Here is a 25,226-nt window from a genome sequence, read left to right as displayed (position 1 = left end):
ATCTCGCAGTGTTAGAAAAGTAATTTGTGTATCCGTCCCGTGTTTCGGATCCACTCCAACATGTACTGGATTCTTCCTTGGCCCATGCTACAACCTTCGACTATGTTTCATGAAAATCAGGCCAGTAGTGTTTCCATAATCCTGCTGACAAACAAACAAACACAAACAAATAAACAAACCAACAAACTGACAAACCGAAATAATAACCACCTCGGCAGAGGTAACAAGGAGAATAATGTTTTGCAGGTTTTATAAACAAAAGGGGGCTACACTTGTAAAATTGCACTACTAGAGGTTAAAAAATTCCTCAGGATACCTTAATGCATCGCCCACGTTTAAAAAAATGTATTCCTGTTTTTTATCCTGTTACGATAAAACTGCATAGTTCCCAGTAAAAATAACAATTGAAACAAAATGAAACTCATTTTCCATACCATTGAGATGGCAACAAACAACAACCTAATTCTCTGTATCATATTTATATTTTATCATCCAAAATGGACGCAGTTGTGGTTTCACCCTCAAGTCATTGGCACACTTATTTAATCTCAGGAAACACAGTTTCTCTTAACATACAAATGTTGACCTTTCATAGTAAAAATACCTCGCCAAACCCATTGTTGTTATCAAAGTGCTCACTTCTTTAGACCATCACCGACTGATTCTTTTTACCATGAATAAATATTAATGCCGAAACCTTTAGTTGAATAATTAATTAGTTGATCAGCTGAAAGTTAATAGGCAATTATTTAGGTAAATGGTTAGTCATTTATTGAGCAAACATTTCAGAATTTGCTGCTTTTCTCTGTTTTATACTAATGTAAATTGATATATTTGGGTGTTGGACTGTTAGCTGAACAACATAAGCTATTTGAAAACTTCAGCTTAGGCCCTGAGAAATCGTGATAATAAATTGTGATAAAATTGACAGATAATTAAATAGTTGTTAGTATTCCTAATAGTCAAAGAGAACATATCAAAACTCCATCTAAATTCAGGACAGATGATTCAGGTACGACACCTGGCAACATCTAAGCACACAGTTGAGATATAACGAGATATGAGATAGGTATTGGCTGACTGTGGAAAAAACAACAGACCTTAACAACATTAACAGAAGCTCATTTGCATCCTGTACTTAAAAAAACAAGGGCAGCTGAAATTCTGCCTAATGCACAACACAGTGGAGGAGATGAAAGCCTCTCTCCAGCAGGGTGTCTGCTACTCAGCCTGTCTCAGCTGAAGTGTAGTGACGGATCTGGAGAATAGGAAGCCCAGGGATGTTGTTTTTATTTCAGGTGTTTCTAAGAATAGGACAGCTTGATTCCAAAAACAGTCTCCTCACTGTCTGTGTTTACACAACTCATAATTGGCTTAATATCTGAGGTAATTTGTGCTGTAATGATGCAGGATCAGTCAGTGGGACATGTGTTAGCCTCTAACCACAGTTATTCCCTGCTTCTCTCAGTATTGTGTGTTTGTGACAACTGCCTCCTCTAAATGCTATCGGGTACTGAAAGACAACCTGCGTCGAGTGTGTGTTTGTGTGTGTGTTTGGGGATATATGTGAGGGTAAATTATTGATGCAGTGTAAATCCAATCTGCCTCAAGGCAGGTGCGCCGTGTGCTGTGTGTGTGTGTGTGTGTGTGTGTGTGTTTATGTATGTGTGTGAGACATTGTCAGAGGAAGGAGCAGTGCTGTAATTAAAAGGTAGCACAATCTGCAGTCCTGTCCACACAGTTTTAGCTACCGGAACACAGGCTATAGGCTCAGTGTAGTTCGCATACACACATGACCACCAGTATGTACACACACACACACACACACACACACACACACACACACACACACACACACACACACACACACACACACACACACACACACACACACACTGATGGTACAGAGAAAACCGAGTCCCTCCCTTCCCCTCCCTTCAGCCTCAGTTGTGCAGTACAGTTTGTTTTTCCATTTCTCTCCATCCTTCTCTTACCCTCTGTCTCTCTCGCTCTCTCTCCCACAAACTTCACAATGTGCCACACTCGAGCTGCAACAGTCTGTTATTGTGCAGCATGCAGACAAGCTGCTAGGAGCTGAACCAGTGATATCATCCCATTGTCCTTGTGCTGTCACCTGCACCAGAGAGCATGGAGTCTGGTAAAAGAAGGGAGGGAAAGATAGGTGGAAAGAGAAGGCAGTATGGGAAAAGAGGCATAGGGTGAGGGTGGGTGGTGAGTCTTAAGAGGGATGGAGGACTGTGTGGTCTTCCTCCACTTGACCAGTAGAAACTGCAAAGACCTTGACCAGTAGAAACTGCAAAGACCTTTGGGGCAAAAGAAAAGGCCAAGCACTAATAATTTCTGTAACATTAGGGTCACCGTCTGTTTTTATTTGAAACATATATACGGTCATTGCGTTCTTCAAATCAGCGAGTTTTAGAAGTGCCAAGGTCTAGATATAAACGGTGGGGTGATCAGGCTTTTGCAGTTGCTGCCCCAAGACAAATTACCCCCTGATATTCACACTATTACAGATGTAGCTCTTTTTAGGTCCAAACTTAAAACGTATCTGTTTAGTCTTGCTTTTAATACGTAGCAGTGATGTGCCAATTTCATTCTTCTGTTCCTTTGTAACTATTTCTGATTTTACTGTTTTCTATGTTCTTTCTTTCTATTGTATGATATGTGTTTTTACTCTTGGTTTCTGATGTTAAGCACTTTGGATACCTGCTGGTTGCTGTAAATTGCTATATAAATAAAGTTTGATTGATTGATTGATATAGGCCTGTTTTTCTAATTTCTAATTATACAGGTTTTTCCCCTGCCCCCTCAATGTCTTTTACCCATCCTTTATTTTTGTCCCGGTCATTTACCCGGCTGTTATTTGAGAATTTACAGAGCACACACACAAACATGCACACTAATACACACTCACACAGGGGATTCATGTTTCAGTGATGTACTCGTATGCCAAACAGACACACAACTTCACTCTTGCGGGCGTACAAACACAAACATTTGCAGATTAACACACACACACACACACACACACACACACACACACACACACACACACACGCACACATTTACAGTGTTTTGGTTTATTTTATTAAATGAAAATTAGGTTTGATGAAATCACAACAGAGGTGAAAATGAAACGCCATGGTATGACTTACATTATGTACTACTTTGTAATCTGCAAGTGCCTTTAGTGCTATTTTTATATAGTTTGTGTGTGTGTGTGTGTATATATATATATATATATATATATATATATATATATATATTTCAGTCCGCACGCATTGCAACTAATGAGCCAACGCCTTCACTGGCCTTCACTTCCTCTGATTTGCTCCTGCCTTTGGCATACCTTCTTTCTTTCCTATATTTCATCATGTCTCCCTGCCTCTGCATTTTTATCTCAGCACCTGCAGAAACGTGTGTGTGTGTGTGTGTGTGTGTGTGTGTGTGTGTTAGTGTGTACGCATCAGTTTGCAGTAGACGGGCTGATTAAACCCTTCAGCACTGGCTTAGCACACCTCAACGTCACTGACACTCCCACTCCACTAGCTGTCTGCGGCTTGTTTCACTTCTATCACAGTTATATATTTTTATAAGAATATCTGTCAGTAATTTGTTTTAGAGATTATTTTTTTGGCTTTTTTTGGCCTTTATTGGACAGGACAGCTGAAGACAGGAAAGGGGGGAGAGAGAGGGATGACATGCAGCAAAGGGCCGCGGGTTGGAATAGAACCTGGGACCCTGCAGTAAGGACTGAGCCTTTAGTACATGGGGCGCACGCTCAACCAGGTGAGCTACCAGGGTGCCCTGAATATTTGTCAATATTAATATGTATGTTAAAGGAGTGAACAGAAATTATTTTTACTCAGCCTTTGGTTTTTTTGTGTGCTCTTGACTCATTGAGCACAATATGGATTTCACATCAGAGCAAAAGATCAGATCGTCAGTTTTTGGACTCTATTTTGGACAAATAATTTTGCCTCTGAAAAAAGGGAAATGCAAGCATGTGCTGTGATGCAGGTGCTTCAAGGTGTTTCTCCTTGCTTTTGCTTTGCCATCTGTTTTTTTCCAGTAGTTCTAGCTTGTGTAGATGTGTAGTCTTTGTCACCTTTCTCTGCTCATTTAGAACACTGCAGGTTGATGTGCTGCTGATGCAATCCCAAGGCCAAAGGCTGCATATTTCATACACATTCTTTGTCTCTTTTTGTACCTATTAGTATTCTTTCTCAGATGCTTGGTTTCCAGACTGTTGTTGGTTGGTCCACCACTTTGGTCCAGACTGAAATATTTCTACATCTATCATATGGATTATTATGAATGTTTTTACAGACATTCATGGTTCCCAGAGAATTACTCCTACTGGCATTGGGGATCCCCTGACTTTTCATCTAGCGCCACCATGAGGTTGACATTTGTGGCTTTTAAGGGAAATGTCCTGAAAACTATTGGATCCATTGCCCTTAGGGTGAAATGTTCATCTATCAGGTCTACATTTCTGTTTCTCTAACACTTCAGTTCATTAGTTTATTTCTGCAAAAAAAAAATTCCATCAGCCTCAGCTGTACTTTGTGTTTAATGAAAACACACTTAACTAAGATGGTGAACATTGTACCTGCTAAACATGAACATGCTAGTACACATGCTAGAGCATGTTAGCATGGTGACGTCAGCATTTAGCTCAAAACATTGCTGTGCTTAAGTGCCTACAGAGCTACTTGTATGGCTATAGGCTCTTAGTCTTATTTTGCACTGGATACCTGACAACACTACTGTGTTAGACTGTGTTTGTGTGGATACTATATGTGTTGTGTGGCCTTGGGAAACTCGGGTTGTGCTGAGGAGACAGGTGGTGTGAAACCTGAACACAGTGTGGGTGAGGATGAAGAAGAGGAGAAGAAGGAGGGAAGAAGAGGAATCTCATTCCCCTCCTGCTGCCACAAACATGCACTTCAAATGTGACACCAGGGGGGCGGCCTCTAGCTCACCCAGTAAGAGCGTTCGCCCCATGTTGGCTGAGTCCCGCAGCGGCCCGGGTTCGAATCCGATCCGCTGCCCTTCGCTGCCAAAAAAAATCTTTAAAAAAAAAAAAAAAAAGAGCGTGCGCTCCATGTAGGCTGAGGCCTTTGCAGCGGCCCAGGTTCGAATCTGACCTGCGGCTCTTTGCTGCGTGTCATCCCCCATCTCTCTCCCACCTTTCCTGTCTATCCACTGTCACTCTGTAATAAAGGGAAAAAAGCTCTATCAGCTAATGAAACTGACTAAAACTAATGAAATGTCAGCAATGACAGTCAAGCAGCAAACTCAGGTTCTTCTTCTTTCTTTAGTAGTATGGGCTTTAACATGGCGTTAAATGAAACTGATGTTCATTCATCCGGCCATGGCTGGTGTGTTATGCGTCAGTGGGGCAGGTTGTGCTTATGGCTGCAGTGTTGCCTACAGTAATGAACAGCCTGGATGACGCGCCCCGTGCAGCATCGATCGCACACTCTCGCACAGACGGCGGATGGAAATTGGTCCTGGTGGGGATGCAAAGGAGGCGCACACATGCCTGCACCTTCTGTGGACACATATGGATGCAGAGATCAGCACACATGTACATACTGAGAGAGTGTGTGTTGTGCATGTGTGTATGGGTAGTGTGTGTTTATTGACGTCCATAAATGGTCACTGGACCGAGGATGATCTTCTTATTGGTGACAGTATGGAGCATATAGAGGAGGAGGAGACCTGCTCAGCGGGCCTTTCTCTTTCTTTGCTGCATAAAAAAACCTGGATCTCTTCCACCTCGCCTCATGTCCTCAGCTGGTGCTCTCTCTCTCTATCTCTCTCTCTCACACTCACACTCACACACACACACACACACACACACACACACACACACACACACACAAAGCCTGGCTGTGTGTTTCAAACCAGGCTGTAGAGCTTTCTTACCAAATGAATGGTTGCCATATTGCCATGTACTGTATGGCTATTGTTGGCAAGTCACTCAAAGTCATTGGCTCGAACATGGTGAGCTAACAATAGCCAAGGGAGGAGGGGTTCCTGTTTCCATTGGCAACAAAGCAGTAATGGTGGTCTATCCTTAAGCAAAATTAAAGCAAACTTTTTTTCTCAGTTTTTAATCATTAATGATAACATTGTACTTATCAACTTTGTAAGAGCCAACTAGTGCCCTTGGTATAAATAGGAACCAATCTTTGGTTCCTGAGGTGCAACCCGGAAGCACATACAGTTTTTGACCACGCATACACACCACTACACAGGCACACATACATGCAGTGATTTGTCTGGAAAACCAAAGAAGATGAGATGGAAATAAATGGAACCAATGGTTTTAACTGCCAATATGACTTTGACTTTCATTGATCAAAAAGGTAAAAAGTGCGTCAATTTACCTGTGGAAAAGTACCTCAGGGGTTTAAAGCTTGGGCTTAGCCTCTACAAACTTAATTGTTGAAATCTGGAAACAGAACACCATTGATAATCAGACGGGTTGTAAACAGCCCTACGACCTAAATTCCATCATAGTTAAAACTTAACTGAACATATCAGTGATAATTCTTCATTGCACAGGGAAGCTGTGCAACGTAACAAACAAGGGCAGCACTGCCCTACAAAGCAAAAAGGCAGTAACTACGCAGAGTGCAGAACTGAGAAAAATGACTTTAAAGTTATCCTGTCATCCAGCTAAGTAGTTTGTAGGTAGATTATTGGACATGTGGCTGTTTTTGTTACTTTATATTAGCTTATTCTTTGTACATATCAATCGTCATATTTAATTTGATATTTTACCCCTATTTTGCAGTTACTGTATTCTTGCTTTGTATTACTTACCAAAAACGTGGCACCATACCAAGGAAAAAGGCAGTAACTACAGATTCTTCAAAAACTATTTTGCCACAACTTGGGCTCTGGGTGTGTTAGATACACTGTATTTGAAATAATTGGAACCATTTGTTTTCCTGAACATGGATATACCAAAACCAAAACTAATTTGACTATTTTAGGTCAATATTTTCCACCCAGAAGCTATTCTGCTGCTGAAACGGCTGCTTAAAGTCTCACATTGCTAAACTGTTATCAAGTTATCCTGTCATCCAGCTAAGTAGTTGTAGGTAGATTATTGGACATGTGGCTGTTTTTGTTACTTTATAGTAGCTTATTCTTTGTACATATCAATCCTCATATTTAATTTAATATTTTACCCCTATTTTGCAGTTACTGTATTCTTGCTTTGTTTCACTAGGGCTTTTTGCAGTTACTGTACAAACGACTACCATTTTTCTCCAAAACGACACACATTTGAGATAAGATGTTTTGTCACATAACAAAGGATGCCTTGAATGTCATGAAAATGATAATAACTCCAAAAATGCAGTTACTGCCTTTTTGTTTTGTAGGGCAGAGCAGACAATACAAACAAACCTAAAGAAGCCTTTTGGGAACAGTACAGCTAAACATAAACAATGTAGATAACAAGTGTATTTGCTTTTTAGTTCTTCTGAGATACAATACTTATGATGTCTATCGAATAAGATTTATTTTTGTAACTCCGGCCATTAGTTTCTATCTGCTAAGATAACATCATTGTAAAGTACTCACCAAAGTAATTACTGAGATCCAGGGACACAGCAACAAATATGTACAACCTGGAAACAAACACGAACGTCTGAAACAAGATATTGACATGATAATTATTAATTAATGATATGAATGATGGAACTTCAAAAATCAGACACAAATTGAAATAAAATGTAATAATCCCTCAATAATGTACATCACAGAAACAGAATTGATGCTGTAAATAGGGGAAAGAAAAAAGAGACTGCTCTGGCTTTAGTTGTGAGTTGTGTCAGTAAGGGTCTTTCAGTTAAAAAGAAATACGGTACATGACACTACAGGTCCTTAACCTCAGGGACGGTCTGCTGCCTGTGTGTGGTAAATCTCTCCTATTCTACACTTTCTTTGTTTTTTTTACTGCGCTCTCTCTGCCTCTCTCTCTCTCCCTCTGTCGCTTTCTTTTTCTCTCCATCATCCTCTCTGTTGTCTGTGAGCATGTTAACACTCCAGCCCTGTCAGTGAGCCTCATGGCTCCATGGTAACCAGTCACACCATTCTCAACCAGTGGGTCTTTGTGCATGTGTGTGTTTGTAGCAGAGACTGACTGTGTGTGTGTGTGTGTGTGTGTGTGTGTGTGTGTGTGTTTTGTGATGATGGGCGGGATCGGGGTCTTGTTTAGTTTCAAAAAGCTGAGGAGAGGTCGCGGCCGTCCCTACGGGCCTCTTGCTGTAATTCATGTAAATTCCCTTAAGACCTCGGTCGCTTTGTTTTCCTCATTGTCAGATCAGATGCCTGTGTCATCAGTGCAGCTTGAATGTTTTTTTTCCTAAATGTAAAATTCCTTCGCCTAGCTCCTTTGGTAGTTAACCAGATACCTGAAGTTATCATAATAGTCTCGCTATGTGATACCTCTGACACCACAGTCCTCAGCGTTATTGTGTTGTAATGAGTTCAGCCAGAGTTAACAAGGCCAAAATTGATACAGACATGGACAGGGACAAAACAAAGCAATTGCCAGAGGACAGTGCTGTTCTGTGTTATCAGGGTTATTGTCTCTGTTTATTGCATGATGGAGAATCACATTTAAACAATAGCTGATTCGAAGTGACCCAAAAAACGTGTTTGGAGTGCTCAAACAAACAAGCGTTGAAAATGACTTGTAGGAATAGGAATGCATTAGGAGCAAACTTAAAAGGGCTAAATCATCTATACTTGTCTGAAGCATTTTACAAGTGTCCCACCCACCCTGCCTCGATAGCCTTGTGAACCCAGCCCCTCATTCTCTCCCTGAGCCAATCATAATTCACTCCCATTCACATTTCTGAATAGGAAATTCGAAAGAAGTCCTCCCCACGAACACCCACTGACACACACACACACACACACACACACACACACACACACACACACACAGACACACACACAGACACACATGCACGCACAAAAAAACGTCTGCTTAGGCTGCAGCTCTAGTTAGGAAGGCTTGGTCTAGACCGCAGCATGAACTTTGTTCTGTTAAAAGTTGCCATTGAAATATGCATTTGCCATTGAAATATTGTTATTCCATTGGTGTTGTGACAAAGAGCAGGGAGGGCGCCGGTCCTATCTCAGTGTGTGTCTGAAGGAGCAATGGGCCGGCAGGGTACGCCCAGTGTCTCTGCTCAACAGAGTCAGTGTGCAGAAATAATGCCCATTAGACTTGGTCAATCACGCCCCTCGCTCAATGAAATATGGCCCTTTCACTCATTTCATACCATAATGCATACACCTCACCGCTATCCATCATCTCTCCAAAAGATGTCTGGCACTATGAATGCTTTTATTTATGATACATTTTTTAAATGAATGGCTTCTCATACAGTGACGTTAGATGCTGAGAAAGCTTAACGTGATGAGTTATGTGTACATAGAAAACAACTGAAGCCGTTCATTAGTAAATTAAAGGTGGAATTTCCGCACAGAGGTTTCAGGTCTCTTGACCACCTATGAAGCTCTGATGGTCTGTAGGCTGACGGTTTCATCATAGTAAGTGGGTGGAAATTATATACTTGCAGTGGCTTGCAACAATGAACATGTTGGGAACCCATTGTGTATGTCCCACTGGTGCAGACAGAATTCATATGCCTTTGTAGGATTATTAAGTAGCTGCTCCCAAAAAGGAACACGACACCAGTGGAAACAATTGAGCAGTGGTTTAGGAAGTGCTCAGATCTTTAAATTAAAGGTGCCCTGTGGGGTTTTCTTGTAAACAAATAAAAATTATGTTTTACATTCAGTGTCACGCAACAAAATGCAATGTATGTATCCTTAAACAACAAATGTGTAAATGCATTTCTTTCCTCATTAAACATTAGCAAAATCCAACATATCCATGTTTACTTGCTTGCAATGTTCTTCTTCCCTGCCTTAACTGGCGTATTGGTGCATATCTTGGTGTGTTACCACCTGTAGATCAGTGTAATAGTGTGAAACCGTTGGCAGAAATGTGTATAGTGGGTGTCTGTGAGCTCACCTGGTAGAGTGCGCACCCATACACAGGGGCTCAGATCGACGCAGCGCCCACGGGTTCGGTTTTGACCTGCGGCCCTTTGCTGCATGTCATTCCCCCTCTCTCTACCCTTTCATGTCTAAGGCTGTTCTATCAAAAATAAAGGCCTAAAAATGCCCCAAAAAAACTATTAAAAAAAAAAAAAAAAAAGAAGAAATGTGTTTAGTTTTGCCATGTGCGTATGAGATAAACAAAACAGGGGACCCATTCATAGAAAAAAACAGCTCCATAGTGCTACTAAAGGTAAAAAAAAACCCACAGGGAACCTTTTAAGTAAAAGCAAAAATACTCAAGTAAAGGTCCTGCATTCAGAATCATTTCAAAATGTCCTCTGTGACTGATCACTGCTGCTTACACTGCATAAACATCTAAGCAGCATTTTACCGTTGTAGCTGGTCGAGGTGGAGCTACTTTGAACTACCTTATATACAGTTAGCTAGTTTAGTCCAGTGGCTTCCAATTTAAGGGTCAGCCCCCTCCAAAGGGTCACCAGATAAATCAGAATGATTCATGGGAGAGGAAAGAAGAAAAAACAACTCGTTTTTGCTTTTTTTTGTTTGTCTTTCTCTTTTTTTGTTTTTTAACGAAACCATCTGAGAATAATATTATTGTTATATGGAAAATGTCTCTTTTTTGGAACTGGAAACCACTGATTTAATATTTACCAATATATTTTATTTTATAACCTCATCATATATTTTTGTATTTAAAATCTTTATCTGAAAAGTAACTAGTAGCTATATCTTTCAAATAAAAGTAGGCCTAGTGGAATAAAAAGTACATTACTTCCCTCTGAAATGTAGAAGAGTAGTATAAGTGTAAGCTGCCATAAAATGGAAATAGTTAAGTAAAGTACCTCAGAATTGTACTTAAGTACAGCACGAGTTATTGTACTTAGCCACATCCCACCACTGTAACTGAGAGGGAAAACAAGTGTAAAAAAAACAAAAAACTAGTCTAAATCATTGTTCACGTTGATGGACAATGTGCTTTTGGGCAGATAATGTTACATTTTCTGTGCTTTTGTAATGAGAGGAGCATTATTTAGGGCCGGGCCCAGAGAATAGTGACTCTTTTCAAAGGGATAGCTCCCACCATTGTTGCCCTCTGCAACCATAGCTAACTTACTTCAAAAGACCCTTTTCACTTCTTTCTATTCCTTCTATTATTTTAAAACGGTTTGCAATAATACCGGTGAGGAGTGTGCAGTAAATAAGCTTCCCCTCACTGAGTCAACTAGATTAGATTGCATGAGGACATCTGTTGAGTGTAGGTGAGCACTTTCTCTGGCTTCTCACTTTATGGGAAAGGAAGTCCAGAGGATATGCCTTCAGGCTTTTTCCTTTTCTTTGCGTAGCTTTGCTGGTTCTACTCCACCTCCGCCCTCTATTGAACATCCAAAAAGCTGCATTTACTCAAGCACAATCAGTGCAGCTTTCAGTTATTCCAGTGTTAACCGGGTGCTATTTGATTTAACATGCAATTATAGTGTCAATGTTGCTTTTATGCTCTGCCAAATTCATATCGCAGGATGTTATGCTCTGTCATCTCCTCATCCTGCTTACAGTTGTGTCTGATACAAAACAGATAACTTGTTGAATATTTAATGTGTCTGTACAAATGTGTTTTTAAAACCCACCCGGCAACTTTGTAGATTCTGGTAGTTGTTCATGTGATACCAGGAAATGTTTAACCTCTATTGTAGAGAGACAAAAGGTCGTTTTAATCCCACTGTGAGAGGGGAGGGAGGGGGGAGGGAGGCTCAGGGGAGGGACATGGGATGAGGGGAGAAGGGGTAGTCGGTGTGTTGGAGGGGGAGGGGGGTGATTTTTGTGAGGGAATCAGCTCAACTCTCTTCACTGTCACTCAGTCACAGCAGACACATCGAGGAATACACAGCCACTGGGATTATGACAACTGAACGATGCTCTCACACAGCGGATGCAAACACTGAGGGGATTTATTCTTATTGACAAATACAGAGATACAGGTGATGTATTCTTTCTTTTATTAATGGGTATTTTATGCCATATAGTCCTAACCTGTTATTTAGAAAGTGCAGCTTGTGATGCTCTTTTATGGCAAGTGATAGTCCAAATGAACTGGATTTATTGTTTAAGTCTTGAAGATGTTTCAGCACTCCTGAACTAATGAAACCTCTATGATGATTATCCTGAGGAAACACTTCTAATCTAAAAACCAATCTAATCATCAACAAGTTATGTATCAAGGTAACATACTAATATTTAATGGTGCAGGTTTCTCAAACGAGGATTTACTGCTCTTCTTTCCTTTATATCATTGTAAAATTAACATTTTGATGTTTTTGACTGTTGGTCAAACAAAACAAGACATTTGACAATGTTAGCTTGAGCTTTCAGAACTTGTGATGATGTTGGCATTTTTTTTTTTTTTTTTTTTTTTTTACTATTTTTCACTGTTCATCATGGGCTACACAATACATTGATTAGAGCTGAAACAATTAGTTGATTGACAGAAATTTATTCAGCAACTAATTTGATACTTGATTAATCAGTCATTTTTCAAACAAAAATACTGTTCCATAGTATTTTCTGCTTTTTTTTTGTCTGATATGCATTGAATCTCTTTGGGTTATAGACTGTTGATGTGATATTATGATACATCCATGGTTGGGCTAAACAAGACATTTTGAAGATGTGAGCTTGGGTCTAGGACAAGTATTACAGCCTTTTTTCACTATTTTGTTGACATTCTATACACCAAACAATGAATCGATAAGGAATATAATTGTCATTTGCAACTCTAGATGATTCCCAAAATGTTTAATAACAACTCAACAGTTAGAATGAGTTAACTGTATGCCGTTACAGCTGACATTCAGCAGAATAAAGATGATACGTTGATATGCAAGTGCTGGAAAAAAACAAACTATCTATGAAAATGTTAATTGTCAGAGGAAACAAGCTCTTATGGACATCTCACTGCAAAAAGTGTGCACTGAGGAAATTTTACCACACTGCAAGAAATATCCTCACACAGATAAGACACAGTCTGTATGTCAGCTTGTCTTCAGTGTAACAGCATTTGAGCATATCTCTGTATATATCATATCTCGAGCCGTGTTTCATGATGTAAATTCACCATAGGGGGAGAGTGTGTTCCGGCTCTAATTATTTCTCCCCTCTTTGGCGGTAATGATGCTTCATCGGGAGAGCGGTATCCTCTGCAGACACACTCTGCCTCTCATTAGGCAAGAGTCTAAAATTAAACCCACAGGCCGCTACACCAGTGCTGAGCCCTCTTCCCTTGTCTGAGGACACACACGCACACATCAAAACAACACAGCCTGCAGGAGAAAACCAACAGACTCTCATTAGAGAAATGTGCGACACCTCACTACCTGGCATTATCTGCAGTGAGCCATGCTTGTTCAACCTGAGGACATCTCACTTTACTGGACACTCATATTTTGCATTAAATTTGTTTCCTAAGTCTTTAAGGCAGCATTACAGTTAATGGACTGCTGTAGTTGAATGAAATGAACAGCATTAATTATCTATGTGTTAGTCAGCATATACCCACTAACCCTTATCTGTGGGTTCGTCACTATGATTCACCACTTTCCTGTTATACATACATTTAGTAACTTGATCCATTGTTAATATAAAAATATTGATTAGAGCAGCTTTAAGTTTTAGGATAGTTATAAAACACATTTCCTCTATTTATGTGCTGTTACCTCTAATCCTTCCTCCTTGTTGTGAAATGTGCTATCAATGTTCATGAAAGATTCAGCTGTCTGTTTTGTTAGTCAGCACTTGTGACACGAGAACGCTCCCCGAGGTATTGAGGGCACCGTGTGTCTCTTGCTGTGTGGTGTTTTGTAGTCTATCTCCTTGCCCACTGTCGGCATCCGATCTCAGGCTATTTTCAGTCTCGGTTCTCCGACCCTCTTCTTATCACCATGGCAGCCAAGCTGGGCCGAGCTCTGCTCGACTCTGTGGTGTCTAAGGGCTGAGGTGGGGTGGTGGAATAGCTGGCTCGATGTCATAGGGGGAGGTCGCTTTTGATGGGATCAGCCTTCAGCTCATTCGAACAGGATGTGGAAAAGGTCATTTTGTTGTTGTGTTTAATTCATAAGTCTCAGCTGTAATTAGATGGTCACTGCTATCTAGCAAATGCATGGTGAGGCAAAAATTACCCTGTACTGTTAGAGCTGAACAGTATGATAGCTGAACTGTAGTTCTGTGCACAGGTATAGTGTCAGCACAGGTGTCAGCAATAATACAATGTGATGCTGTGAGTGAATAGCCAGTCAGTGGTTTTTAAAATCTGGGTCAGGAGCCTTTTAAATTCAGGGCTATGGGATGACCAGATTTTCTGTTATAATATTCTGTAAGAAGTAATATGTTATTGCCTATGGTGCTAAGGCTTTCTGAATCCGTATAATGTACAAAACATTGAAGTAAATAATGCAGGTTTTAGGAGAATAGCATGACAAAAACACCTCAAATGTTTTTAGACAAGCTTACAGTGCACATATAGTGCAGAATTGAATCTTGGGTGGTGAGACAAAACAGGAAATTTGTGGGAAAACAACTGAAGAAACCACATCTGTTATTTGTGTGAAACAGAATTAATGTAAAACCTGTAGTTTTCAATTGTATCTGCGGAGCGATGCACAAAGCAGTGTTCGTATTTAACCGAGTGGAAACGGCGGCGTTTCACAATGGGCCTTCCACACTCTTATTTGGAGCAGTAGACTGAAGTCAATAAGCCTTTGCTAGAAGTAAATTGGATTGGCTTCTTCAATCATTTTGCTCAATCGATTCCAGTAGGTGTATCTATGTTCACTGTGACAGTGTTTAAGAGGAAGCGAGAAGAGGATTGGGCATAAAATAAAGGAGGGAAGGACAGAATAGGAAGATAGAGAAGAGAATAGATAGTGTACAGAGATTTTTAGAGAGGAGGACAGTAAAAAAGCACAGGATAGAAGAGCGGCATCTGAGCCTTTTCTGTGACCCCTTGTTAGGAGATAGGAAAGAAAGGAGAAGAAAAGAGAAAATGAAAATGAATACTGTAAATCAGAAAAGGATACCTGAGCCTTTTCTGACCCTTGACCCTCCCGAATTTTCACGATCAGAGCAAGCACTTGTCATGTAAAACATACTTGAGTATTTTGTTTTTAACAGCATGTGTTGTGAATATTTATCAAAAATCTCTTCTTTTTTTTTAAATGTGGGAAAGAAGAGCATCCACATATCATTTAACATGACTTTCTGCATTGGGGGTCTTGATCTTAAGGCTTAACAACTCTTTGATGAAAGAATGGGGGAGATTTAAAGAGAGGTGAGGATTGGGTTCTCACATCTGCATATTAGCTATGCGACTCCACATGGACTCCTGAACGTAAGGAACCAAAACTCTTAAGTTAAAAGTGAGGAGATGAGAATTGGTTATGGCAAGTTAGAAAGTGGGAGATAACACAGGAGGGGCGATGAGAGAAAAGGAAAATAAGACAGTATTGAGCAGAGGCGAAGAAGATGAGACAAGGTGAGAGGGAAGAGGACAGGAGTGAGGACGACAGCAGATAACAGGAAAAGGAGGAGAGAAAGCGAAAGGAGAAGTATAGAGAAGAAGGAGATCGGGAAGATGAGACAAGACAAGAGGAGAGACGAAGGGAGGAGATGTGTCTCCGCCAGCTCCCAGCAACAGGCTTTTGTGTTTTATCAGTCTGAATTACACACCTCTGCCTCTGAAAATCCATGTTCATTCTTTGGTTTGCACAGCTTGGATGTTTGCTTTGTTTTTTCGCCATCAAAACTTGTCACATTTGGAGTGATTTAAGTGCATTTCCAAAGACACTAAAGGATCATAATGTATTATTAAAATATTCGCAACTTACACAAGACCAAGCGTTCGATGAGGAGGAGAAATTTCATGCTGGAACATCCGGGTGTATAATCTGTGGTGCGACTGTGACAGAGCAGGAGACTTCCAAGATGAGAACAATTTTAACAGAGTATAATAAAACAGAACATGGAGTAGTAGTAGGCCCATTGTGAAGTCAAATTGAAGTACTGGATGTCAGAAAATATGCATACTGTAGCCGTGCAAAACTTTCTCCCCGGACCTTATTAGGAAAGATTCAATTTTTCTTTCTTGTTGTTTTAAAGTCCCGGGTTGTTTCCACAATGAGAGAGCAGAGAAATGTGAATTATGAGTTCTCAAATTTGTTATTCTCTCCCATTTTTGTTTAACCAGATTGAAGAAAACCACATAAGAAGACAAAGCAGAGCACTAGCCAGGGAGGAGGAGGAGAGAGGGGATTTGAGTTTCTCTGGTAAGTTGGAAACATTTCCGTCAGGCTTTGAATCTATTTTTTTCCTCCACCAACATCATCATGTTCCAAAACAGTGTGAACTTCCTGCCTCTCAGAATCAAACATTGCTGTTCTTCTCGAAGGCATTTCCCCTCCCGTAGGATGTGAACACAGAAATGTTAATCTGTTTGCCATGCCTGGCAAGTGTCTCCAGTCCAAATATCTTCATCTATGCTATTGCCAGAGTGTGAATGTATTAATATTCACGCTCTCTGTAGAGCTCTGAAGTCCCTAAACAACCTCCCCTTTCACGACTCTTTCTCTTTCTGTCTCTGTTGTGATGCCTGCTCATTTGCTCTAGCTGTAAGGCAAAGGTCACCACTTGCTTGACTGGCATTTGTCCACTGGCAAAGTGTCTTTTTGTGTCGGCCTCCATTTTGGCAGCGAGGTTTGGCAGTCTGTTTGATGCATATGGTTGTTAAGGTAACACACCCTCTCATCCTCGCACTGCTGTGACAGTGGGTGTCAATACTTTACAAATCTCAAAATAGCACTTAGAGGCTATATTGTGCCGAGTGCCTCTCTCCTACTGACACATAATGTGTTGTAATGGAGCACGCGGAGGTGGAAAAGTTCCCTAATGGCAGTTGCACAATTAAGAGCGAAAGTAGCTCCCTTAAGCACAAGGTCTCAGTGTGCATTATAGCCCAGAGAATTGACTCTCAGCTTACACAGTTTTTTTTTTATTTTTTATTTTTTAAATTACCCTTAGTCACCTTTGGCTCATCCTCTCATTCGGTGGTGCTGAAAGTGTGTCTGTGATTCAGCTTAGAGGTGAACTAATGCTCTGTGAGTGGAGGTGACACAGTGTGATGTGTGTCCACCGCCCAGTGGAGTGTGAAGGAAGGATCCCACCGTTGAGTCAGGCGGAGAGGCTGCATGCACAGCCGAGTGAAGAGTTAAGGGACTCTGACGGCTCGGAGCTCATCTACCTCTGCTGTTGGTGCTACGCTTGTTTTATTTTTGGCAATGGGGGGTGGGCTCTCTCTCTCAGTTTATCCATTTATATGCCTATTTATATCTTTCGCTTTGCCTCTGCCTATCTGTCAGTCTGTTTGTCTCTGAATCTGTCATTCTTTCCGTTTCTCTCTTGTCATCCCGCTGTGGCAGTCGGTTGTTGTTGTGAATGTGTGCTGCAGGCCAAAGAGGCTGAGTCCACATTTTTCAATGGCCGAGTCATAGAGGGCCACACTGAGGAGCTGCAGACAGAATTTGCGGTTTGAAACGCAGTGAGGTGTGAAGCGTCCATTGTGAGCGGCAGCATTCATGTCCCAGGACCTTCAATGGAAGGCCGCTGAGGTTTCCGTTTACCTCCATAGTGAGGTCTTTCACCAGTTCCTCTCACGTGGCTGTCAGGGAGTGTGGTATTATTGTTTGTGTTTGTGTGTTGTAATGCCAAGTGGGGGAAGGTGGGGAAAAGATTGGGGATCAGCCAATCAGAGCTTGGCATCTTTATAACTAGCTATGATATTGTTAACTCTACATGAGAGTGAATTTTGATTGATTAATTAACCCAGTCTTTTCATTTACAGTGCAGTCAGAAAGTATTTTGGAATTGATGCATTTTCCATTTGACTCTACTCCAACACATTGAATTTAAAATGAAAACGTGACTGAGGTTAAAGTGCTGACACTCGCATGTGGCATATTGGATACACAGAAAGACGCGTAGCCCTTTTTAAAGCCCCAGTTTAAGCATGAGTATTATGGCCAAACTCTTGTCCACCTGACCTCAGGCCAACAGATCATGTGTTTCACTTGCTCAAGACCAGACTAAAAGCAAAAATCCCTGAAACAAGCAAGAAGTGCAGATGGCTGCAGTGCAGGCCTGGCAGAGCAAAACCTGGGAAAATACCAATACTCTAGTGATGCCAATGGGTCGTAGAATCCAGCCAGTAATTTTCAGCAAATGATTTGCAAACAAATATTAAATGTTATGAGAACTGTTCAAGATTAAAAATACCAGGTATGGTCCCCGGTTCAAGTCCAGCTGGGGATATTTGTTTGTTGCATGCCATTCTCAGCTCTGTGTCATCTTTGTGTGGCCAGTGTGTTTTAGAAGAACTTCTTTTAAACACACTGCCCACACTGCCATGACACAGAGCTGGATTTAACTTAGGAAAAAAATCTCCTTGACAATGTCACCATTTTCTCAGATCTCCTCAATTAACAGGTAAGTACAATGTGGATTTGAATGAGACGAGAATTTCTCCTTTAATTTGTACAATTATGTTTTGTCCCTTTAAATTGGGAGACTACATATAAAAATGGTTATAATTCCTACACAGTTCGACACCTTCAAATTAAAGCTTAGTGTCAGCACTTTAACCTCAGAGTAATTGTTTAATTTTAAATCCAATGTACCGTACAGTACAGTACAGTACAGTACAGTACAGAGACAATCAAATTTGCATCTGTCATAATACTCACACTTTAGAACAAACTACTTGTGCCATGTAGTTAGTTTTGAATAACGTGAGTTGCCAAATTAAAACACTAAGGACTAGACTGTGAGTCACTGACTCTCACAAATAACCTCCTTTCCATAAACCCCAGCGTACATGAACAGTGTTGGTAGTGAAGCAGCATTGTTCTCGATGGTTTAAAGAAGTGATATTACACAGCAGCCGTTCTGAGATCATACAGGTTGCAGATAAGTAAAGGTGTTCAAACACGCACAGAGGGCCCCTGGGCTGCTCCATGCACACTTCGTTGCAGATGAACGTGTCAAGATATTTCTTAGGTACCTCTTTGATACAAGTGTGTGAGAAATGGGTTGTGTGTGGATGTTATTGAGTAGATGTGTGTTTTTCAGTGTCTCTGTGGCCATATGAGAAGCAGAGACAGGGAGGTGCTGGGAGACACAGCTAAAGTGTCAGAAAAAAGGACATGAATAAACAAATGGATGAATAGATGGATACAAAGACAGTGAGGGAGAGAAAGAGCCTGAGTGATGTGAAAGAGGTTGCTGAGGCCCCTCCAGAGGGGCTTATGCTCTCCTTCTCCATCTTCCAGGTTGTGGAGAAAGCTGACTTCATGCACAACTGACTCACAAACTGCTCAGCAGACATCGTCTTTCACCTGCACAACCTTCCTCCAGGCCTCGTTCTACCTTCGCTGCCCTCTCTGTGCAATTATCTGGTCCAGCCTCAGAGATTTTTCTTATTTGCACTGCATTCCTCTATATTCATTCTGTTATTCATTGTGACAAATTGATTAATCTAATAAGCCAGCAGCCGGTTAATTTAGCTTAGCATAAGGACGGGACACAGGTTAAACAGCTAGCCTGGCTCTGCCCAATGTTGTGGTTTATCAGGGAGTTATATGCTGAAACTATTTCTTGGACAGAGCCAGGCTGTTTCCCCTTGCTTACAGTCTTTATGCTAAGCTAAGCTAATTGTCTCATGGCTCTAGCTCCATATTTAGCGTACAAGCACAAGAGTGGTATCAGTCTTTTCATCAAAATCTCTGCAAAAAAACAATAAAGCCTCTTTCCCACTGGCCAAAAAAACCACCAACACCCACTATAATCTGGCTTTTATCTTTAGTGGGAAAGGTTACAATCTGCATTTATTCCAGGGACACATCTTTATTGATTCCAGCTCCGATCGTCAGTGATGGAAACATGACACCCGGGTGAACACACAAATTCCGTCAATCTCAGCAGCACTCGGACATCGTCCCAAATTAGACCGCACCGAGTTTGAAAGAGGGACTGAATAAGTAACAGATTTAAAAAAAAAAGAAGAAGAAGCAACTACCTTAACATCGTCACTAGCCTTCATGCAGCTTTCTACTGTTTACTAACCCTGTTTTCTGGCGTGTTTGTGACATCGAACATGAAACACTAGAAAAAAAAAACAGAGAGAGATAATCGTGTGCTATGCACACACACGTTAATTTTGGTGGGAAAAGCCAATAAGCTTATTTTCCTGCATGTTCGACTATTCCTTTAACAGTGATCCAAGAAACTTGATTTCTCACTTGAGCTAAAGAAAAAAATGATGCTCAGACAGAATACTAGAATACAGAAAACACTGGACGGATATTTTTTTGAAGAAAGAAAATAGAGCATGTAGTCATGTTTTTATTCTTTATATATGCAGAGCGATAGGAGAAGAGAAAATAGAGCCCAAGTTATATTTGCCCTACATATGGTTCCAAACCCTAACCAGTTAACTACCTTAGAGCTTATGTTATTTTTTTAGCACGCTTTACTTGTCTGTACCAAATTTTCTATTTCAAAGTACAGAATTATTGACTGCCTGATTACTGTCTTTTTGTTTCGCCTTTTTTTCGAAGATTGTCCTCACACTGTCACAAGCTGGGGGGATCTATCTGTTTGGATGGGGCCTCTAAGAAACCAAATGATTTATGTGGCTGTTAGGCGTGGGTCCTGGTCCAAGACCAAGTCTATCTACTCATCAATATAAACAGCCTGCTCTCCGGTTGTTGTAATGAAATACAAATGGGGGAATTTAGATGTAATGTAACCCCTCGCTCACCTGCATCTTGGCCAAATCTAATGCGAAATCTCTCTACCTGCTGAGTGAGAGTGAGAGAGAGAGAGAGAGAGAGAGAGAGACACAGAGAGAGACAGAGAGAGAGACAGAGAGAGAGACAGAGAGAGAAATCTAAACTGTGAGAGCACACTGAAATAACAAGCTATACACAGATTTTTAATTTCTACTGCTTGGTAAATTACTTCAACTTTATTTCGTTTTCCACACTATAGGATGTTGAATTATTTTGTTAAAATAAATTTAACATGACTCAAATTGTGCATCCTTATGCATTCATTCATTTCTTATAATTTTGTTAAAACCTCCAGTATCCAGTATAAAATCCATTTCTTAAATCAGTTTTTTTTGCTTTCATTGTTTAATGTTTAGGCTGTATTTAGGTGACCATAAAATGCATTTATTCATTCATCATGTGTAGACAGCTGAGGGTGAGGTGGTTCCAGCAGAGATACTGTACCATTATCTGCTATGGCAGTAATTCATTCTTCTGTCATGTTTGACCCTGAGGGCACAAACACACAGAAACACTTCCCTGGAGGCAAGTCACACGCGTCTTGTCCTGCTGCTCGACCTCCCAGTGCCAACCTTTTTCTATACACGCACCGAGCAATAGACGGAGTCAGAAAAACCTCCCCTACAGCCTCAACCAGCCATTATCCAACACTGAGCAGATACTTCTCCTGCATTAGTGACCAGTCTCTCATCCTGTCAAACACAGACACAGGACAGACGCTGTTAGCGGAAGCCAGGTGGACTGTTAGTGTTAAACGGGAGCAATGTTTCCTCCGGAATCACCATTTGACAAATGAGGGCTGATGGAGCAGTTCTTGCCGTGGCCGGACGATCTGTAAGGATGGAGCACAGTTTGTCTGAGCTGCGACACCCTCTGGGCCAATCACCAAACCCACTCGAATCCCACTCAAACTCTCCACATGATGGATGTAAAAGGGAAAATCTCTAAGCTATAACACCAATAAACTTTTAGGCTTTTAATTTTTTTTTAGTTTTTTTTTTAAGTTTTGAGTCTCTGGTGGGACTTCCTTTGTGACAAAGCTAAGTCCTTCATTAGTATCATTAATACTTATTAGCCAACATTTCAGTCATCCAGACCCATGAGACAGATAGGAACATGTTCACACTAAGCCTTGGTGAAGCGCAATCAGTCAGTCACTACCGGGGGCTTTCTGTTGTATTCTTTAATCTTCAAAATTCTCTTTAATTTCACAAAAAACTGCTTCACATAAAATGGGGTCATCCAATTACTTGCTAACAAAAAAAATACCGTTCGCTTAAGGGAGATGTTATCTCTCTCTCCCTATTATTTCATTTTTGGTAAAATATCACAAGTTTCTCAGCCTCAGAATTTAATTAGATCAAATCCCATCAAAAGTCTTTGGATGGGGACAATTTAAAAATGAAAATTCACAGCGCCACTCTTCAGTTCAAATACAGTCCGAGGAGTTTACTCAGGGATATCTTTGATGAATTGTTCGCCTCCCCTGAGTTGTTTGTTGAGTTTAGCATATGAAAACCTGACTCCTGAAATAGAGTGGCCATAGCTCAAGCCAGTGTAATCAAAGCTCATTCAGACTTGGCTGAAAGAGTGTGTTTGGATCAGTGCAGCTGGCACACACATTATTTTCACATTAAGCAGCATTTCTGCATGTTTTATTTTGGTGTCTCTTGTGGATTATATTCTGTGTGATTCCATTTTCATACACTTACAGGTTGGAGAAATGCTGTGTGTTAGGGGTGGAAATCACCAGAGGCATCACGATACGATATCATCACGATACTTATGTCACGATACGATACTATTGCGATTTTAAACATATTGCAATATTCTGCGATATATTGTAATTTATGACCTTTTTTCCAACTTCAAATTTTTCCCAATTTCACATTATGTCCCCAAAAGAAAACTTTGTCAACATCTGTTTTATCTAAAAAGATACATTTCTCTGTTTGTTCATCTCACTTCAATTTTGTTGCTGCAAAATGGGATTGTCAAGCAGACAGACTGACCAACACATATATAATAAAAGATCGATACTTGCCGTCTGTGTATCGATACAGTATTGCCACGGAAAATATTGCGATACTATGCTGTATCGATTTTTTCCCCCACCCCTACTGTGTGTCTAGTTATAGCTTCTGCATTAATAGAAAGAAGTGGTGTAAATATGTCTAATATTTAATCAAAACCAAAAGGGTCACTTTAAGTCGATTTATCAATTAATGCATTGATAGACTATTAATTGCCAATGGTTTTGATGATACAAAAAATATAAAACGTCTTGGTTCCAGCTTCACAAATGTGTGTTGCTGTTTATTTCGTTAACAACCTTTTTTCCACAACAGTAACGACAGCATCCTCTTCTGCCCCCAAAACTTCTCCTCTTTAGAAGTTTATCTGCTTTACCTGTTGCACTAATATGCAAGATCTTTCAGTGATGTTATGTCTCATTTAATAATAAAAAAATACAGATTAATCAATAAAGAAAAACAATCCTTCGTTGATTTATTGTGTGAAAGCTTAAGCATAGATCCTTTGATAAGTCTTGATGAGAACAATGTTTTCAGAACTTGTGTAGCATTTTAGAAGGGTCAACTCCCGATTGTGTCTTTCATTAAAAAAAAGGCCATGATTTGATTTTCTCACATTTTGAAAGGACTATTGTTTGTGTCCTCTATGTCCAAAATTGGATGGTGAGTCCTTTTAGAGAGCAGCGAAGGGGAAATGATTTGTATTCACCTGCCGTATCTGAATGGAGCTGAGGAGGGGCTGAGAGAGGGAGAGAGAGGGGGCAACTAAATAGGGCTTCCTTTATGTGATAATGGATTGCTCTGACATTCACACACATTGTGTTGTGCTGTGTCTATCAGTCAATACTTACTAACTCGTGGGATGAATGGCAAATTTTAAACGCTTAATTAGATGCTGTTAAAGAACTGTCTTGCAGTGACACAACAGGTAAAAGATTTATGTGTTGGATGTGTCTTTCATGTCTGAATAAACTGCACTAACACATGCAACATATGTGTCTTGTCATCACCCTGTCCTGCAAATAAATCCTTTTTGTCAATTTCTTTCTTTTTTTTTTTTTTTACGGAACTGCACTCTCTTTTATTTGCCTGGCTGGGCAACTGGATTCTTCTGTCAGCTGCACAAAAGAGACAAAGTGGAACCGGGGACGGGCGGTAATGAGCAACTCCTCTTACAGTGTTACATATAGACCAGGCTCGGTGTGGGGAAGCCTTCTGGAGACAATGGTGGGTTTTGAGTGGTCTGGAGCCCTCTGAAGCTCCTCTTTGATTGAGTTTCCTGGCACTGGGCTCCAGTGTTGGGGCTGATTGTGGAGTAGGAGCTGTGGGTTTAGGGAGGGGGTGAGGACCCTCCTCTGCGCTGACCTTTCACAGACACAGGTGAAGTGGAAGGGGCTTGCGGAGGAGGAGGAGGAGAAGGAGGAGGGGAGCTGCAGGAGAGGCCTATTGTGGCGCTCTGTGAATGTAGAGGTGGCCCTCAATAACACTAGACCTTGCTGCCTCTGTCCACCTGCCGGGGATTTTCTCACCACTATTTTATCACTGGCAAATTACATGTTCTGGTAACAGATTGTCCGGCACACAGTCAGTCTATAGGCTTTGTTATCTGAAGTTGTCGGTAGATTTACAGTAGCTAGACCACTCTAGTCTTGCTCTTTTTTTGGCCATGTGGCATGGTTCTCGGGATGGCAACGTATGTCGACGTTGGTGGTTGGTCCACCACTTTGGTACAGACTGAAATAGTTCAACAAATATTTGATGGATTGCTATGGAATTCGGTAGAGATATCCATGATGCCCAGATTATAAATCCATAAAACTTTGATGATCCCCTGACCTTTCCTGTTGCACCACCATGAGGTTGACATTTGTGGTTTTAATTAAAGTGTCTAACATGTCGAACTAAAGTGGCGCATGTTATATGCATTATACCTGCGAAACATAAGCATGTTAGCGTTGTCATTGTGAGCATGTTGACATGCTGATCTACAGGCCGCTGCTAGTATGGCTGTATCCTGTTTTAGCATAGCAGATGTCTATACATTCTTACAGGTACCTTTTTTAAAGACTAAATGATTACAAGGTATTTTCTTGTATCTATTTACTTGAAATGCCTCTGAGTCCATTCTTGTGGATGAATTCCAGCATGTAGTTTAGTCTGA

The 25,226-nt window shown here is 40.8% G+C and overlaps 1 protein-coding gene across 28 annotated transcripts in view; it reads left to right on the top strand.

The window, feature by feature from the left end:
• LOC116038769 (neuronal cell adhesion molecule-like) overlaps positions 1-25,226 on the top strand; it is a 75,210-nt gene that overhangs the window by 17,912 nt on the left and 32,072 nt on the right. For 26 of the 28 annotated variants that reach the window (XM_031283417.2, XM_031283425.2, XM_031283413.2 and 23 more), the window contains exons 1-2: positions 11,993-12,122; positions 16,379-16,457. The gene's annotated coding sequence lies outside the window, so the exon portion shown is untranslated. Of the gene's footprint in view, positions 1-11,992; positions 12,123-16,378; positions 16,458-24,254; positions 24,293-25,226 lie in introns of those variants that run through there. The other 2 variants (XM_036002960.1, XM_036002961.1) reach the window with 2 other exon arrangements.

Source organism: Sander lucioperca, chromosome 7 (genome assembly GCF_008315115.2).
Source record: "Sander lucioperca isolate FBNREF2018 chromosome 7, SLUC_FBN_1.2, whole genome shotgun sequence".
NCBI classification, from domain to species: domain Eukaryota; kingdom Metazoa; phylum Chordata; class Actinopteri; order Perciformes; family Percidae; genus Sander; species Sander lucioperca.
Note: the sequence above shows the minus strand (reverse complement) of the source record. Positions and strands in the feature narration are given on the sequence as shown.